Source organism: Stegostoma tigrinum, chromosome 23 (genome assembly GCF_030684315.1).
Source record: "Stegostoma tigrinum isolate sSteTig4 chromosome 23, sSteTig4.hap1, whole genome shotgun sequence".
Lineage (NCBI taxonomy): Eukaryota > Metazoa > Chordata > Chondrichthyes > Orectolobiformes > Stegostomatidae > Stegostoma > Stegostoma tigrinum.
The window spans coordinates 3,491,681-3,497,680 of record NC_081376.1 but is presented as its reverse complement, the minus strand read 5'-3'; positions in this window follow the sequence as shown (position 1 = coordinate 3,497,680).

Below are 6,000 nucleotides of genomic sequence, written 5' to 3'. Positions count from 1 at the left end.
ATCTGCTCAGACAGATCAACTTAAGTCAATCATGAGTCAAGTATTCAACTATAGAAGCCCTACAGCGTGGAAGCAGGCCATTCAGCCCACACTAATCCTCCACACAAAGCCAACCCCCTGCCCTACAATATAGCCAATCCACTCAACCTGCACATCTTTGGACTGTGGGAGGAAATCGAGCAGCCAGACAAAATCCACACAGACACGGAGAATGTGCAAACTCTATCCACACAGTAACCCAAGGGTGGAATCAAGCCCAGATGCCTGGTGTTATGAGGCAATGGTGCTAGCCACTGAGCCACTATATCAATGTAGCCTACAGCCATTACTTTGCCATGGCTTTATCCCTCTAGCAGAATCCTGCAGCTCCAAAACCAATGGTTAAATAGCTTTTATTTTCATGGACTCTGTCAATGCACAAATAGAAATTTGAATCATCAGCAAAACTCTGACCACTAAAGCATAAATTTATGAATTTTAATCCTGCCTGCTCACTTCATGGCTTGAGTAGTTCATCTAGGCTAATCTAATAACTTGCATTGACAGAGCTCCTTTAAAGTAGCAAAAAGTCAGAAGCAGATTACAGGAGCGTTGTCAAACAACTATCTAACACTGAGCAACATAAGAAAATATTAGCACAAGTGGCCAAACATTTGGACTAAAAGGCGGGTTTTCAGTAGCATTTCAAATACAAGAGAGGAGGTGGAATATATTTTAGCAGAGGATTCCAAAGCTTAGCACCTCACCTGCTTAATACGTGGATGCCAATGATCGGACAATGAAAATCCAAGATACACAAGAGGACAGAATGAAAGATTGCAGAGATCCAAGAAAGTGGTAGAGCCGGAGGGGTTGATAGGAATGGGGAGAGCAAGAGCCTGGAAGTGTTTAAATTAAGGATTGAATTCTAAAATCCTGTGATGCAGAACGTTACCTGGGTCTCTGGATTAACAGTCTGGCAATAATACCACTAGCCCATTGTCTGCCACCTGCAAACAGCTATATGCCTCGACAACGTTCTGGCAATTGTACTGAAGACTTATGCTCTAGAAATTGCAGCTCCCTTAGCCAAGCAGTTACAACATTGGTGTCTACCCAACAATGTGGGAAATTGCCCAGGTATGTCCTGTACATAAAAAGCAGGAAAAAGGTATTGGAAAAGCTCAGCAGGTTTGGCAGCATCTGTGAAGAAAATGATAGTATATGGATGATCGTAAAATGTAGGGTATGCAGGGTAATTTGATCTCAGAGTAAGATAATAGGTTGGCACAACATCATGGGCCAAAGGGCCTGTATTGCGCTGTGCTGTTCTATGTTCTATGTTCTATGACAGACTAGGAGCCAAAATAATTTATAAAGCAGGTAAAGGGGTATTGGTGCAAATTGGGATGCAGACAACAGAGTGCATTCTACTCAAATATATTATTAATTGTCTCTCAAGGTCTGTGAATTGGATACTAAATTAAGGATCTGATTTTCTGTCATGCGAAGTAGCCTCTCTGATGTGGCAGAAATAGGACAAGTCTTCAGAAACCTGAGGTCATGGCCCGGCATGCAGCATTTCTCATTCTCACAAAGGTGGGAATGTAGTTAGCTGTGACCAAAGAAAAGGCACGCTCTAGGAACCTTTAAAGCAGGATTGCTTTTATGTGAAGAATTGTATAAATTCGTTGGGACTGCCAGGCTGCCAAGGATGGCTAAAGTTGCCAAATCTGTCAAAGAATTGTCATGAAAAAGTGCGCAACAAAAAAAGCTGCGTCTGCCGACATCAGCCATTGGAGGATTTGTCCTCCATGACTGAGTTCCCAATCACTTACAGTGGGGTGCCTGTCATGTTTGATGAACAGCTCCAGATGCTTATTGAATGGAAATGTTTGTTTTCATAAGAGATTCACAGAAGGAATGTCAATGTATTGAATTTTTTTATATCAATCAGAGTGATTTTTTAATAGTGCTGTCATCAAAACACGTACTTTTAAGTCAGCACAAGTCTAAAAGTTAGCAAGAGTTGGAATGGGAGAGAAAGCTAAAGGTGGTAGTGGGGACATGGGTGGAGAAACTTGGCACTAAGTTGGCATAGGTGCCATAAGGAGTCTGAGAATGATTAGGGACGTAGGGTGACCGGGGGTGTGAGTGGCCATGTGGGTGGTTGGGGGCACAGGGTGATATGGAGGTATAACAAGCCTTGTGATAATTCGAGTGGAATAAGGGTTATACAGAGCTATGGTTGCGATTAGAGGGACACACAGCTGTGCCTTAACCAGGAAGGTCTCTGCACTGGCAGAGGGTAGGGAGGAAGCTGCATCCTCAGAAGGTTCCAGTTATTCTTTATCAGAAATGTTTTCTCTGAGGCTGTGATACGCTGGGCCTGGTGGAGGTTGGGTCACTTCTTCTTCCTTGGCTGTGTATTCTGGAGTTTGCAGAAATAAACAGAAAGATGTGTTCATGTCATGTGTTACCACTTTACCCAAGGTTTCATTAGGACATTACTGCTTGGCCTACAGCTGGGAGGAGCAAATTGGAAGCTTTCTCCCTAGAAGCCTGCACATCCCCCTTGCTGTTGACAGGATCTCCTCGATGGAGATGAAGAATCTAATGTTAGGTATTCCCCTTGCTCTCACACTCACACTGCAGAAGGCGAGGAGCAACAAGAGTTATTTGCATGGATACATGAGCTAGATATATATAGAATCACAAATCACTCAAATGATACAGTGCAGAAGGGCACCGTTCAGCCTGCTCCAGCTCTATTACCTAATGCCAATCTCCTGCTTTTTCCCCATTTCCCTGCACACCATTACTATCCAAATAACCATCCAATGCCTTTTTCAATGCCTCAGTTGAGCCAACTCCACCACATTTCTAGGCAGCCCATTCCAAAACTTAAATACTCGCTGTGTGAAAAAGCTTTCTCTCACATCATCTTTACTTCAATCACTCAACAATAACATCTATGCTGTCATATCCTTTTCATCAGCAGGAATGGCTTCTCTCTGTCTATTCTGCCAGCCTGGTCATGATTTTGAAAACCTCCATCAAATCTCGCCTCAACCTTCTGCTATCCAAGGAGAGCAGTCCTTAATTCTTCAATCTATCCTCATCGCTGAAGTTTCTTATTCGTGGAACTTTTCTTGTAAATTGCTTCTGCACTCTCTCCAATCCATTCCCATCTTCCCAGAGCTGTACATGATAATCAATCTGAGGTTTAACAAGTGTCTCACATAAGTTCAATATTGCCTTCCCTTACCTATACCCCTATCAATAAAGTTAAGGAAGCCATTGCTTTATTAACTGCTCTTTCCGCATTCCTGCCGCCTCAACGATCTGTGCACACACCCAATTCCCTCTGCTCCTGTATCCCCTTTAAAATTGTACCCTCCCTCTTTTGTATTGTCTTTCAATGTTCTTCCAAACAAAGTGCATCACTTCACCTTTTCTCCATTGAACTTCATCTGCTAGCCATAGTGTACACTCCACCAAATTAGAATCATGGAATCTTAGAATCATACCATTCAAGAAAAGACCATTTGGCCCGTTGAGTCTGTACTGAAGATACATTAAATCTACATTGGTCCCATTTTCCAGCCTTTGGAACATTTTGATGTCTTCCTTATAGTTTACAGTTCTTCAAAGTTCAGTGCCATCTGCAAAATATCAATTACTCAGGCTGTCTTCAGTTTCTAGAGCTGCAAGCATTGATAATGCAGTTGAGCTACTGTTCCATCAAGGGGTCCAAAGGGATAGAGTTGGTATCAGTGAGAAACAGGGTGAAAATATCCATTTACTGCAGTTCCCTCAGTATCACCTCCTGGGCAAAAGATCAGAAAATCCCTTGAGGAAACTCGGAGCCAGTAAATAAATTGGACAAAACATTATTCTTGTATTTGATGGGACAGCATTAAATGAGGATTGAGATCATTCACATTGCATGATGCAAAGTGAAATGGTTTCCAACATTATTGAAATGTTTCCTTCCTGATAAACATAACTTAAGTTTGTCTAAAAAAGCATTTTGCCAATCCTGGAGCTGGAAAGTCATTAAGGAAGGAAGTCTGTTGGCTGGAACCTGCAATCAACCACAAAAGCACTCTCTCTGGCCTAGTCACAAACTCCATTTGGGAGGGTGACTTCTCTTCCTTTTTAACCATATTTATTGACCTACTGTTATTTTTTGTTGTTTACTCATCATAATATTGAGTGCAATGGCAGCACAGTTTCCTTCAGCCAAGCTTTCTTTTGGAGGGTATGAACAAACAAGGAACAAGAGTAGGTCATTTGGTCCTTTGAATTGAGGTCCTGAGAACATTAAACCAAACTCTCCATTCCTGTATATACCTAATAATCATTCATCCATTTGGTAATCAAAAACCTGTCTATCATTGCTGTAAAAATATGAATCATAGAATCCCTACAGTGTGAAAGCAGGCTATTTGGCCCATCAAGTCTACACCAACCCTCCAACGAGCATCCCTCCACTCCCCATAACACCAAGGCTAATCCACCCAGCCTGCATATCCCTGTACACTATGAGCAATTTAGCATGGCCAATCCATGTAGCCTGTACATCTTTGAACAGTACGAGTAAACCAGAGCAAACACACACAGACACAGGAGAACATGCAATCGCCACACAAACAGTTGTCTGATGGTGGATTCAAACCTGGGTCCCTAGCATTATGAGGCAGCATGCTAACCACACAATCACCATGCCACCCAATTTCTGAGGCCGTGCTGATACAGTTTGGGTTCCTCAGCATTCAGTCAGTATTTGCAGGTGCCTGTACTGTGTGTAAATATTTGCAGGAAGTACCTGAGAATGTTTAGCGAAGTTTTGCCTTATAGTGCACAATTACTGAAATACTTCAAGAAGCTACTATGCTCCTTTGAAGAGTGATGATTGTTATCAGGTCCTGATTCAGGCAGTGGGAAGCTAAGCCATGGATCATCAATTGGAGGAAGGATTGTGCAGAGGCATACAGAATGTGTCATGGCAATGATGATGGAATACTGTAATGACAACATCAATATCACCTCATTGTGGATGCAGAACTGGAAGAGACCTCGAGCAGCAACTAAGAGAATGATACATCTACCAAACTGTAAATAAAGAGTTCCTATAGAAATTACCTTAGAATGAAACCAGAGCACTTAAAATGCAAATTAACATTAGACTCAAGATAAACCTGCTTGCATGTTGATCGAGGAGCTTGCAGCGGTTGTACGAAGATGAGACAACTAACTGTAGGAAACTGCCCTTGCTATTAGAGAAAGCATTAGGAATACGGGCACTTTGATGGAAATGTGAAGGTGATATTTTCGCGATCAGATCAATCCCACAGGATATTGGGGATGAATGCTGATTTATAAAATATTCAAAGGAAGAAGTTGACGATATGAATTCTGTCTCAGTAACTTCGTCCCTTGAGGATTCCAGAAGCATTTCATGTGACACATCACAAGATATTCTTTAACAAAGTTACTTCCCCTAACATGTGGAAGACTGCCAGGATGCACAAAGTTGAAAGAGGTGACCCCTTTGTGTCTCTCAGCACCAGGGAATATTAAAGTATAGATGAGAGGTATTAAGATTATTATGATTCATACAAGCTATCAGTCATGACATTATCGAATATATTTTTCCTCAAACCTGTAAATCAAAGTCACAAGCTGTCCTCCCTTCACTTTCCATATTTCTGACAGTAATAGGATTAGAGATAGTAGGAACTGCACATGCTGGAGAATCTGAGATAACAAGGTGCAGCATCAGAGGATGCTTGGCCCGCTGTGTTCATCCAGCTCTACACCTTATTATCTAGTAATAGGATTAGATTTGATCTGCAGCGGATCAAGATGATAAAAGCCTACATATTGCTGCTGCAGAAGTTTTTGTTAATATCCCAGTTTCTGGAATCATTTCAGAAAGAAATTTTTAAAATGGTGCTCTTCGTTATTGTTTGCCAAGCAGAAGAGAATTAAATATGCAAAGAGATCTAGCTGTAA